Source organism: Felis catus, chromosome A2 (assembly GCF_018350175.1).
Source record: "Felis catus isolate Fca126 chromosome A2, F.catus_Fca126_mat1.0, whole genome shotgun sequence".
Taxonomy (NCBI): domain Eukaryota; kingdom Metazoa; phylum Chordata; class Mammalia; order Carnivora; family Felidae; genus Felis; species Felis catus.
The window spans coordinates 125915077-125928986 of record NC_058369.1 but is presented as its reverse complement, the minus strand read 5'-3'; the positions used below and the strand labels follow the sequence as shown (position 1 = coordinate 125928986).

The 13910-nt window shown below is 39.0% G+C and overlaps 1 long non-coding RNA gene across 2 annotated transcripts in view; it reads left to right on the top strand.

The window, feature by feature from the left end:
- LOC123383954 overlaps positions 1–13075 on the top strand; it is a 37705-nt gene extending 24630 nt beyond the window's left edge. For both annotated transcript variants that reach the window (XR_006594402.1, XR_006594401.1), the window contains 2 exons: positions 11783–11881; positions 12490–13075. This is a non-coding gene — a long non-coding RNA (uncharacterized LOC123383954). The remainder of the gene's footprint in view (positions 1–11782; positions 11882–12489) is intronic.
- The last annotated feature ends 835 nt before the right edge of the window (positions 13076–13910 follow it).

Below are 13910 nucleotides of genomic sequence, written 5' to 3'. Positions count from 1 at the left end.
TTTGGATAATAGTATTTACAAGGGTGATGCTAGAACTATTAGATAACTAGAAATATTACATAAAGCAATAATCAAATATATCATCTAATACAATTTTTATGAGCTGAAGAAAGACCTGAAGACTAAATGCACTCACTAAGTTCCAAGGAAAAATTATTGGAAATTTGCCTACACTTCTTGGCAGAAGCTTTGAATTACAAAAATAAATTACAAAATTTCTATTAGCAGGCAGTGAAACCAGTTTCCTACGATGGAACACAAATCAGGGTAGCTTCAAACATCTCTCTATGTAAATTCTAGATAACAATGAAGCCACATCTATAGATTTTTGAAGAAAAATATATTAGAACCTAAGAATTTTATACCTAGCTAAGTTGGCTTTCACATATGACCAAGAGAGAAATTTTCAGGGAGGCAAAAGTTAAAAAAAACTATATGACATATGTATTATTTTTCTTGGAAATAATTGAAGACATATTACACCATTTAAGAGTTACAACAAAATTAACTTATAAAGTTTTGAGATGTGATAATGTAGCAATTAAAATAGAGATGCCAAGTAGAGGAAAGGAAACTATAAAGACAAGAGCATGCAACAACTTGGAAAAATATCAAAGGAATAATGTCGAGTTAAAGAAACCAATCTCAAAAGGTTACATACTGTATGATTTCATTTATATGGCACTAGAAAAGTCAGTGATTGCCAGGGGTTAGGGATGTGGCTAGAGTTGGGCTACAAAGGAGAACATGAGGAAATTTTTTTTTAGATGATATAACTATTCTGTATCTTGATTGTGATGATGGTTATGCAAATCTACATGTAAGTTAAAATTTAGAGGACTGTACTCCATAAAAAAGAATTAATTTTATAGTATTATCAATTTTTGTAAATGTTAAAAATTAAAAGATGAACAAATATTATGCAAATAAATAAAATCTACCTACCTATTACCCATGTTTAGTCTAGAGTACAAGAATATTTCAGTGTTAAAACATCTCTAAATTGGAGCACTTGGGTGGCTCAGTCAGTTAAGCATCCGAATTCAGCTCAGGTCATAATCTCATGGCTCGTGGGTTCGAGCCCCATGTCGGGCTCTGTGCTGATAGCTCAGAGCCCGGAGCCTGCTTCAGATTCTGTGTCTCCCTCTCTCTCTGCCCTCTCCTGCTCATGCTCAGTCTCTCTCTTTCTCAAAAATAAATAAACATTAAAAAATTTTTCAAAAATCTCTAAATGTAGTCCTCTCTCTCAAAACTAAATACACATTAAATTTTTCATCTCTAAATGTAGTCCATTATATTAATAGAAAAAAGTGGAAAATGCTCCAAATATACGATAAAACTTAAAACCCCTTCCTAACAAAACTTGTAATAAATATAATTCTTAAAACTAGTAATAGACTTCTTCAAAGAGATAAAGAATATCCACTGAAATCTATACCAAACTTTTTATATAACAACGAACAAGAGGACAGTTCTCTCAAAGTTAGAAATCAAACAGTAGTGCTCATTATTACCAATATTACTAACGTTGTACGCAAAATTATAACCTGTTAAAGGTGGAGTCCTCTGGAAGCAGATGCTGAGGCAGCACATGTGCAAGATATTTAAAGGGGTCAATAACTGTGAAGGGAGCAGGGAGGAAGGGGGACCGTGCAAAGGAGGAAGTACAAGGTTATGTAGTCCAACAGAGTCAGACTAGCCTGGAGGGAGTTCCCAGGCTCATGAATTGAAATGGACCTTTATACCCCATCTCAATTGACTATCTATTATGAGCTTCCCCAGAGGGTTTTTCTCCTTGTAAGCTGGTTCCCTGCAGCTGAGACCAGCCTTGGAGGAGCTGCAAGCCAGAGGCTCTTTGCTGCCCACCCTGTGTGGCTGGGGAGGCTGCACTTCCTTGCAGTGGGGTCTGGATGATGTGTTTCAGAGTCTACAGAAGGGGTCATCAAACTTTTTTAGTAGAGGGCCAAATAGTAAATATTTTAGGCTTTGCTGGCCAGAAGCAACATGGAGGATTTTATATAGGTATTTATTTAAAATCGTTTTGAAATGTAAAAACCCTTCCTAACTTGCGGGTCATAGGTGGTGGCCAGATTAGGACTGTGGGCCATAGTTTGCTAACCCCTATTCTACAACATAGCCAGTGCAATAAGAGAAGGAGGGAAAAAAGAAAATTGAAAGGAGGAGGAAAACTTACAATTATTTCTGATGTTATGAGTGTCTTTCAGAAAAACCCAAGGAGCAAACTAGTAGAAGTCAGGAAAATGGGTAATTATAAAAGAACCACAAATAGTAAAATACCGCAGAACACGAACTTAGATCCAATTAGAGCCCGTGGTTCTCAAATTTTAACCTACATCTTCAGGGAGGACTTTTAAATGAAGATTCTGGGGTTCCCAGCCAGGATTTTCTAATTCAAGAGCTTGGGGTTGTGATCCAAGAATCGATATTAAAAAGAAGCCTCCAGTTGATCCTAACATCAGTGGTCTGCAGACCACAATTTAAGAAATTCTGTTTTAATCTTTCATACCAATCTCCTCCAACTTGATGCTTCTTAATCTTTAGGGGTGTTTTAAATACCTGTGAGAATTATGTGAAACTATGGGCACTCCCCCACCCAATCCACCTGCATACTAAGGAGTGAAAGAAAAGCCTCTCACTGCAAAGGATTATTTAAAGGATGGGTTTTCACAGGGCTTTGCTAGAATAGGGGACTTGAGCTAAAATACTGGGTTACAGTTGCTCAAATTTTGAAAGACAATTAGGAGAAATTTTGCAGGGCAGTGAAGTGTAAACAGAGAACTAGCCCACAGTGGTGGAAGTGAAGTCTTTCTGTGTAGACCAACCTGGGTCCTCAGGAGGCAACTTTTTCCACCTTTTTTCTCCAACAACGTCCCCCCCCACCACCATTTACAATCACAACCACAATATCTCTGTCCCATCTCGTACCTTGCCACTCACTATCTTCCAAAGCTTTATGCTCCTAGAGGCACGTTTAGCTTGTAAGCAGAAAGACCAGGAGGAGGAAGTGACAAATACAACAGGAAATCTTAGGGGACAGAAAGTAAGGGGAAAAAATTTGAACTTTATCTTAAAAATAATGGGCAATATTTAAATGATGGGGCAGATTGGAGAGTAATATGACAAAAGGAGTTTTCATGTCAATATAATGTCTTTTTAAATGAGTGAAGGGACATTTGCATGTTTTTATGATTATTACTTGGGACTTCCTTCACAAAATCTCACAGTTGACTGAACACTCCCCTCTGACCTCTCCCTCCTCTGGGACCAACTCAGGTTTAATTTAAGCTTTTGTTTCTATCTCTGCCTTTGACAGCTGAGAGATTAGCAGGGACTTGGCTAATTAGTATTTAACTGTTCGCTAATGTTCCAGTGGGTTTGTCGATCACAATCTAGTTTAAAATGGATTCAAAGTTTTCAAAATCTTGAAAAAGGATGCTGTGTCAGAACTGATTCAATTTAAGGATTAAAGGATTAAAGCAAGAATCAGATCTACCTTTATCATCTTTTCAGTCACATTCCCTCACAAAACGATATTTTGAGTTGGAAATATGCCCCAGTCTTCCTTAGATGCAGGGGCTATGGAATGGGAGTAAAGAGTGAATTGAAGGGTCTCCATGAAGACATGGGCTCTTTTGGATCTCTGTTTAAAGTAACCCTCCCCAGACATGCTCCCACAGGCTTCCCGGGTAGCTTAGGAGACACACCCAGAGATAAGCCTCATTATGTGCTGTTTATCCCCTGAAGTTTACTAAAACATACCATTCAACTTGATTGCCTTTTATTCATTCAGGCAGTCCGACATTAAAAAATACTGGTTTGTGTGTGTGTGTGTGTGTGTGTGTGTGTGTGTGTGTGTGTGCGCGCGCCAGGCAATGAACTAGTACTGAGAATACAGAGATGGAAGCTGATATTTTAGAGGGGAGTCAGATATGTAAACAAATACCACGCTAAATACCACACACAAAAATAAACCAAAATGGATTAAAGACCCAAATGTGAGACCTGAAACAACAAAAATCCTAGAAGAGAACCCAGGCGGTAAATTTTCAGACATTGGCCACAGCAACATTTTTCCAGATATGTCTCCTCACACAAGGGAAACAAAAGCAAAAATAAACCCTTGGGACTATATCAAAACGAAAAGCTTTTGCACAGCAAAGGAAATCGTCAACAAAACAAAAAAGCAACCTATTGAATGGGAGGAGATATTTGCAAATGATGTATCTGACAAGGGGTTTGATCCAAAATAGAAAAGGAACAGATACAACTCAACACTGAAAAACAAAACAAAACAAAACAAAACAAAACAAAACAAAACATGTATTAAAGCATGGGCAGAGAACCTGAACAGACATTTTTCCACAGAAGACATACAGATGGCCAGCAGATGCATGAAAAGATACTCAACATCACTAATCATCACCAAATCAAAACCACAATGAGATATCACCTTATACCAGTCAGAATGGCTAAAATCAAAAAGACAAAAAATAACAAGTGTTGGCAAGGTGGAGAAAAAGGAACCCTCACGCACTGTTGGTGGGAACATAAACTGGTCCAGCTACTCTGGAAAACAGTATAGAGGTTCCTCAAAAAGTTAAAAATAGAACTACCACATGATCCAGTAATCCCACCACTGGGTATTTACCCAAAGAAAATGAAAACACTAACTCAAAAAAAAATATATGCCTCTCTATGTTTATTGCAGCATTATTCATAATAGCCAAGATATGGAAGCAACCTATGTGGCCATTGATAGATGAATAAGTAAGGAAGACATGCTACACACAAACACAGGTATATTACGCAGCCAATAAAAAGGATGAGATAGTGCCATTTGTGCCAACATGAAGAGACCTAGAGGATATTATGCTAAGTGAAGTAAGTCAGACTGAGAAAGACAAGTACCATGTATTTTACAATTTTTTACAACCAATGTGGAATCTAAAAAGAAACAAAGACAAATGAACAAACGAAAAGCAGAATCAGGCCTATAAATACAAGAAACACACTGATGGCTGCCAGAGGGGAGCATGGGTGAGACTTGGGCAAAACAGGCTTCTAGTCATGGGAATAAAAGTCACGGCACAGGGAATATAGTCAATAGTATTATAATAGCAGTGTATGATGACAGATGGCAGTATGCTTGTGCAAAGCAGAGCACAACATAAGAGAGAGGTTGATTCACTATGTTTGTTGCACACCTCAAACTAATGTAATGTTGTGTGTCAACTATACTCAAAAACATTTTTGAACCAATTACCAAGCTGTATGCACCACAGTGTCTTACTAGGGTACATCAGGGAGAAACAGGAACACGGAAGGAAGACCTATTTCATGAGAGCTGTTTAGGAAAACTTCGGAGGAGAAAGTATCTTCAGTGGGTCTTAAAGGATAGGTGGGTATTTTCAAAAGGAAAAGTAGGGGCCGATAATTCGAGGCAGAGGGTATAGCATTTTCAAAAGCATATAAAACAAAATGTAAGACTCAAGAGATAAGAATAGTTAGATCATGGGTGTTTTGTACGCCATGCTAAGGAATTTAGATTTTTATTTTGTTAGAGCAAGATGCTCTAATGTCAAGACATGCCGCTTAAGTAGCTGTGTGATCCTAGTTAATTACCTAAGCTTTCTGAAACTTAAGGCCTCATCTGAAAGAGGGGCAACCAAACGTCCAAGTGCCAGCACAGTGTTTCACGTAGGGGAGGTGATTGTATCCTATTGCAATTAAAAGTAACTCAAAATAGACGTTTACATCTCTTCTGCATAAAAGTCCAGAGGTAGGCATTCTAGAACTGATACTGCAGCACTGCGGCCATCAGGGACAAAGGCTCCATTACCTTAGAATATGGATTCTGTCTTCAGGATCTCCTCACACCCAAGGTGGTTATCAGAGCTCCACTCGTGTCTGAGCAGCAAGAAGAAGGAAGAACCTCCCAGCAAGATCAGCTTCAAGCTTTAAGCAGTGTTCCTGGAAACCCCACAAGACCCATCCACTTTCATCATACCAGGTTTCACATGGCCATATCTTGCTTCGGGAAGCCTGGAATATGGAGACTTGGTGGGGGAGGGACAAATTTTCATATGAAATAAAACTATGGTTTTTGCTGTTTAGAAAGAAAGGGAGAATGGATGTTGCGTAGCCCCTAAAGGTCACTGCCGTGGTGCTCAACATGTCTTGGTTTTATTCCATCTTTCACAAGTCAGCACAGTTTAAAAGGAAAAAAGTGAAGTCAAACACACTTGGGTTCATTCCCTAGATCTGCCACTCATTCACCATATAAACTTGGGAAGTCACTTTCAACACTCTGGGCTTCAGGTTTAACACCTATAAAAGAAAGCAGTAGTGCTAACCTCCCAGGTGATAGAATACTGGACACATGCAGGGTACTCAGCAGATCAAGATTCTTCCCCTCCATGTCTCTCTTACAAATCTGGCAGAAGTGTGGGGCATCATGCCTAAGTACAGCATGTTAGTCAGCTGTGCACTTGTGTCCTTGGGAGAAAAACACCAGAATCAGAATCTTATGAGTGAGCCAAAACCAAAGTCAGATGGAGAGTCCAGGTTCAGGATCTAAAGGGGAAGCCAGAGAAGGAGGCTCAAGGTGTAAGTCAAGAGAATGCAAACCAGAGAAACAAAAGCACAATGACAGAGTACAGGAGACAGAATCTAGAGACATTCCTGCCTTTGGAGAAACAGGAATCGATATCCCACAGGGTGAGAAACTCTCATTTTGAAATATTAAGGGGCACTGTTAAGTAATAGCTTATATTAACTAAAGCCTAGAGCCTGTGTGGAATTGACCTGATATTAAACGTAATTCTTAGGTTCATGATCTGTCCCTGGTAAGCTCCCAGAAGATGGCTGAGTGACCCAAACACAAAAGCGTCTAATAGTGGCATCTAGGGACTGGTGACTTTGAAGAAGTCTGTAAGCAACATGGAAAATAAGCAATTTACTTCACGAAGTTCTTAGTCCCTGTTATTTGGTTGCAAGAAAGAGAAGCCTACACAAAGTAATTCCAATAAAAGGAAAGTTTATGGAAAGAATACAATGGCAATTTCATGACCATCTAAGATCAGAATTGACTTGGATGGTCTCTTTGGGAACCCATGCGGCCTGGGCCTTATCAGCTAGGAAGGAGGCTGCTGCTCTGTCCCTCACTTCCTGCCTCTCTCAGCAAATTGCCCTTTTCTGCTTATGCATAACCTATGAACTCTCTCTTAACCTTAACTGTATGCAGCATTTCATTGCCGTGGTGATGACTCAGGCTCTGACTCTGACTCCACAAACCTTTTCAGTTCAAAGGTCTGCCTCTTACAGCTACTATTTCCGAGTCTGTTAAATTCTAGAGGTTGAAAGTCTTCTTAGTTCAATGGAACCTAAGAATTGTTCCCCTGAAGTTGATGTCCACCTCGAGTCTAATGAACTGTGGCTACAGGGTTGCCTAGCTCTGTGGACAACCAAGTCTTCACCTGTTCTCCTAAATTCATGATACGTGTGAACAAGAGTAAGCTCAAGACTTAAAGCTGTAGTTGCATAGGTAAGATGTGCCTCCTGGTATGAAACCTTACCTCAACAATCAGTATTGCCACCCCTCCGTTGCTGCTACCCTGCCACAATGACCCCTTTCAACATTACAACCCCCTACCGCGATCACCACTATAGCTGCTGCTACCATCTGTCAAAAACCTAGGCTGGGAAACAAGAATTTCACTGTGAATAACCTACTCTGGCAGAGAGAGGAGGTAGAAGTGTGATTGGTGCCTACGAATTTCCCGATCACATCAATCCAGTAATTCTCTATAATTATCTAGTCCTGAAAACTTACTGATCTTCTATATACAATGATCTAAAATGTGTCTGATCCTCCATATTCAATCAGTCATTAAGTACTAGAGGTTCTTATTCTTAATCTGCCCACATCTCTTCCTACTTTTCCATTCCTGCTGCCGTCATCCATCATTTCACAAATGGGTGATTACTGCTATTTCTTAACTGGCCCTCTGCCTCCAGTCTATCTCCCCTCCGAAGCATATTTCATGTGCTGCCAAATGAATCTTTGTAAAATATTGATTTCATTGCTTTTCTCCTCTGTTCACAAAAGCCAAAGTTTTCCACAAAGAACTAAAAGCTCTCAATCCAGATTACTTTTCACATCTTGTTTCCTGTGACCCTCCCCCTGAAACACTAGGATTGTTAGGCTAAGGTACTCATTTTTCAAACCTAACATGGCTATGCCCATCTCCACTCTGCCACTCACCTGTGTCCTCTAGGTGATCTGCGACAATCATCTGTTTCTATACAAATTTGACTCACTTTTCAAAACTGGGCATAAATCAAACATCTTCCATGGAATTTAAGACTCCTCTAACATTAAGGGACTCAGCTTCAAGATGACAGACTAAATCCACATGTTAGACTCTCCATCTCCCGAGCTGTCAGAAAGATGACAGTAAGGCAACAAAAAGGCACAAGTAACCCTATAACAGCAAATGACTAGAAAGTGACTCATCAACAGACAAGAGATCATAACAAATTTCCAGACGATAGAAGGTAGATGCAGAAGCATCAGTGGCTTGAAGCAAAGCAGGGGAAACAGCAGCATTGAGGAAGCTGTGGAATCCAAAAGCAGCAGAGCCATAGAACCTCTTGACTCAGAGGGAACACATATGAGAGAAATAAAAAGCAGGTCTAAAAATAAGTGAAACGACTATATACAAAATAGTAAATACCTCCATCCTTATACAAAGCTCAAGCAGGCAAGCATTTACCCCCAGCCAAAAAAACATGGGCATTTTTAAGGAAGGAAGGAAGGGAATAAAGGAGGGAAAGAAGGAAGGGAAGAAGGAAAGGGAGAAGAAAAGGAAAGGAGAGGGAGGGAAGAAAAAGAAAATAAAGGAGTTACAATATACCTGGAGTGAAGTAAGGCAACTACCGAAGGTGTGAATGCCTAAAAGTAAAGAAGTCTTCATCCTGGTTTTTGGAGGGCCTTCAGAATAGTAGTTCTCTACCTGCTCATGTTAGAGATGGCTGCCAAGAACAAGCTCACATCAATGTACAGAGAATTCCTGGTTTATCTTCCTAGTCCACACTCTTTTTTTCTTAGTCCACACTCTTAAATATCAACAAACATTATAAGGTATCAGACACTTTAGGAAAAACAGCAGTTTGAAAGAGAAAGTCCAAGAGAACTCGAACGTGAACATAATTCAAGTTCAGTGATTTAAAAAAAAAAATCTAATTAATAGGCTCAGTGAGATTTGAGGAGCTATTTAGTCCACAAATCCAGAAACAGGAATCTATGCTCTTGAGACCAATATTGCGCTGTATGATAGCTAACTTGAATTTAAATAAGATAATTAAAAAAGAAATAGGAAACTATCCAAAGGAATTATCAGGGTACAAGAAAGTAGTTTCAAAAATTAAAAATATGATAGGTGATATAAAAATGCAATAGAAGCGTTGAGGGAGAAGTCTAGAAAACCTGTCAGAGCATAAAAGTAAAGTGGCCAAGGGATGAAAAATATGAGCAATAAAGATAAGAGACATTGAGTATCAGGCCGGGAGATCCAACATCCCATTAAGAGAAGTGCAAAATAAAAGACAACAAATAAATGCAGAGAAAGCAATTATTAATGAAAAAAGAAAACCAGCACTTTACAAAGCTAAATATAGAAGTAAATTTCAGATTGAAAAGATCTACAAAATACAAAATTGAATGAATGAAAAAACCCACCCCTAACATACCATTGTCAAAAATAACTATCTTTATTTATAAAGTCATATAGGACTATGCAACTTTTGAAATATACACACACACACACACACACACACATATATATACATACACACACATATATATAACATATAACATAATACATATATACATATATTATATATTATATATATACAAATTTAGTATTTATAATATTCATATATAAATATGTAGTATTTATAGTCTATGACTCTGTCAAAGTTCTACTAAGTTTGACAACTTTGAGCTCCCTCTCTGAATCTGCAAAATGCTCATAGGAACTGGTCACCTCTCTGAGTTTCCTTCCTCCAGCATCTAGCTCTGGAATTCTCCACTGAAGCATTCAACTATTTCTTGAAAACATCTTGCCTAGGGGCGCCTGGCTGGCTCAGTTGGTTGAGCATTGGACTTCGGTTTAGGTCATGATCTTGCAGTTTGTGAGTTTGAGCCCTGTGTTTGGCTCTGTGCTGACAGCTCGGAGCCTGGAGCCTGCTTCAGATTCTATGTCTCCCTCTCTCTGCCCCTTCCCCACTCATGCTCTGTCTCTCTCTCTCTGTCTCTCAAAAATGAATAAACGTTAAAAAAAATTAAGGAAAAAAATCTTGCCTAGTTTTTATCTAGATGTCCTCAGTGAAAAGGTCATTCTAAATCTAGATTGTCATTATTACAAGCAGAGCACCTCCATATTATCCAATTTTTCAACCGTACACTTGCATTATTTTGATTTAAATCAACAACAAACAAAATGGGGAATAGAGTTACAAAATCACAATCTCTGTGGACAAAGGCCTAGAAATTTACCTTTTTGAAACAAACATCCTAAGTGACCTTTGTATATAATAAAATTTGAGAAGCACTTTCTTAAACCATCATTATCCACTGGTAGCTAAACACTGTTTGCTTCTCAGATAAATGAGCTGGGAGTAGAGCTGCAAAAGTGGCTTGGGTCACAAGAGACAGTTAGTTTGGGGGTGTGATCAGGGGCCCAGACTCTTATCAGGAAAAATGGCGATGGGGTGGGGGTGAAGGGTCAAGATGAAAAGCTCTGGTCAGGAGGAAAGACTGAGTGTCTAGCAAGCGTATGGATGTGTGTACTTCTGTGTAGAGAGAAAAGGCTGCGTTTGTGGGGAAGCACCTCAAAAGACCCAAGTCTACGGAAAGGAATGAGGTCCTTTCCCTAGGGGAATGAAATCTGCTCCCTGCTGCACTTGATACACAAGTGTGAAAGGCAGAGTTTGTATCGTAGTGTACTCTGAAAAGACGGATTAGTCCCCTGCAGGTAGCCATAATTCCTTCTGTGTATATTTATTCAGTGGTTCCAATAAAATTTCCATGACAAGTTAGCACAGATTAGGTCCCAGTTAATGACAGTAACTCAGACCTCACAGATGGGACACTGTAACAATGAGGTTTGGCAGGGAGTGGGAAGCACCCCAAAATAAGACAAAAATAAGCACATATCCATAATAAGTGTTGGATGCCTTAATGAACAGAACAGAGGGTGGCCTTTTTTTGCTGACAGCCCCCAGAACAAAGCCCAAGACTGCTGAGGTGGAAATGGCTACTCATTCACTGCTTCTTGGGCTGTGCACCATATCTGGAGCTAGCCCATCAGTTCTCCTGCCCTTTTTCTTGAAGAAATAAAAACCATAAACAAGGATTCCGGCTCTCTCCTGCATGTTTGTTTTTGCTATGACTCTCTGGGAGACTGGCTGAGAAAGACAGGACATTGTTGGACAATCACTCAGAAGCATACCATTGCTCTGACTTGGCTTATTCCTACCACTTGGGATGGGGGAGAAGAGGGACGAACTGGTTTTGATGTTGTGTCTAGCAGGAATTAGGTGCAATCACCCTTGGCTTTGTTTTTTTCTTTCCTTTTCCTTTTTCACCATTATATATAGGGAAGAGGTATGGAGATAGGATAAATATCTGTCGTAAAAATCCTATTGAAATTTTTACCTTATATTTTTCATGCGTTGACAAATGCATTCTCATGCCCAGAGACTGAGAGAGAAGGAAGTTTCTCAGCCTGTCACACAGCCTCTGGTCTGCCCCCGCAGCTTACTTGCAAACTTGCACAGCCCTCGTGGGACGTAGAAGGTAAGGGACACAAGACTGTACCTGATTTCACTAATACTCTATGGTGCAAAATTCTGGGCTGAGGGTTGGAACACCTGAACTGCTGTTTCTTTACCTCCCTTCTTTAATTAGCTAATATGCCTATTTTGTATAACTACAGAGAATTGTGGGGATATCCTAAAGCAGTGTCTTAACCTCTATCCAAAAGGTTGGCTAAGAGAAACCTTTTTTAAAGAACGAATCCATGAAGAATCTGCACTGTATTTATTCTTTTGAATATTCTTGATCTTTGAATTAAGTCATCTCATTAAAGAAAGCATTTGAGCATTACTATGTAGCACTCTTGCCCCCCCCCATCCCTATAGAACCACTCTTACTGAAGTATCCTTTGGTGTGCAACGTCATAGGCTCAGCCTATAATGAGGAGAGGGTGTCAAAATTGGCATCAAGTGTGGTGTGGTCTCTCCTTCAAGGGTGGTGTTCATTAAGCAACACCGCATTCATTTCAGAAGAAAAAAAATTTTTTTGCCAGTCTTAGTTTCAGGAGTAGCATATGCTAAATTGTTTTATTGTCCTGTTACTAATGTTGAACTAACTAATCTAGTTTCCATTTTCATGTTGGTTACCAGAAAGCTGAGGTCTAAATTTGAGGTAGCGCAGCATAGAGGATAAAAGCAGAGACTTCTGGAACTAGACCGCTGAATGAGAACTGTGGCTCCACCAACGGTGCTCTTCCTCAGCCATAAATGGAAATGATTATAAAACAAACCTCATAGGATTGTTACCAAGAACAGTGACTGGTATATATTATAGTTTGTTAACAAAATACATTCTTCAATATGCAGCTTTGTGTTAACCTCGTTAATAGTTCCGTTGTATGCCCTTATCTTTGTTTTTATCCTTCTTCTTTGTCACCTAATTTCACCGTTCCAATAGCTAATATGCCATTATGAAATGCAGTGATTTTTAAAAAGAATTTCTTTATTTTTGGATCTTTAAGTTGTTAGTAATGTTTCTCTATAATATATTTTATTGCAGTTGGCATCTTTGTACATAATACCTTTATATTTCTGGTAATTTCCTTGGAGTAGAATGCTCAGAATTGGGATCACTGTGTCAAAGCGTATGAATGCATTTTTAAGGCTTTTGATCAGTATTGCCAAAGTGATTTCCAAAAAAGTTGTATTCATTTATTATTGTTCTATCTACGATAAATAAAAGTGTTGATTTCGTCTTATTGCCATCAATATCAAGAATTATCTTTAAAAAATAATACGAAATCAGAAGCTATTTTAAAATGAGTCTTTCTCGGGGTGCCTGGGTGGCTCAGTCGGTTAAGTGTTCCACTTCGGCTCAGGACATGATCTTGAAGCTCCTGGGTTCTAGCCTCATGTCAGGCTCTGTGCTCACAGCTCAGAGCCTGGAGCCTGCTTCAGATCCTGTGTCTCCCTCTCTCTCTGCCAACCCCCTCATGCCCTGTCTCTCTCTCTCTCAAAAATCAATGAACTTAAAAAAAAATGAGCCTTTCTTCTAGTGTGATCAATGTTAGTCCCCAACTTCGGAAATTCCAAAGATCCAAGGGATTCAGAACTTTCTTTTCCTCACCTAAGAAGATATGTATAATTCAAGAATACTAGCAAAGGGCTAAAACCTCAAAGGCAATGTTATCAATTGTTATTTATATGTTATAGTTTATATAACTTTTGTGTGCTGCTATTTTCTGATAACAGTATATTAGCATTTTCCCAGATTACAAGGATTTGGAAAAAGAAAATCATTGGTGTTAATGATATAATATTTTACTAGGTGAATATATCACATTTCCCTTAGTCATTCCCATGTTGCTGGTCATTAAAACTTACCCAAGTTTTCATTTTTATATATAATGCTGCAGCAGATGTCTTTGTGCATAAAGCTCTTCCATAATCTAGATGCTTTTCCTCAGACCAGATTGCCAGAAGTAGAATTATTGGGATAAAACATGAATGCTTTCAGGCTCTTGAGTCATCATCAAATTGTGCAAAGATCGTTTGAAAAACATTCTTAGAAA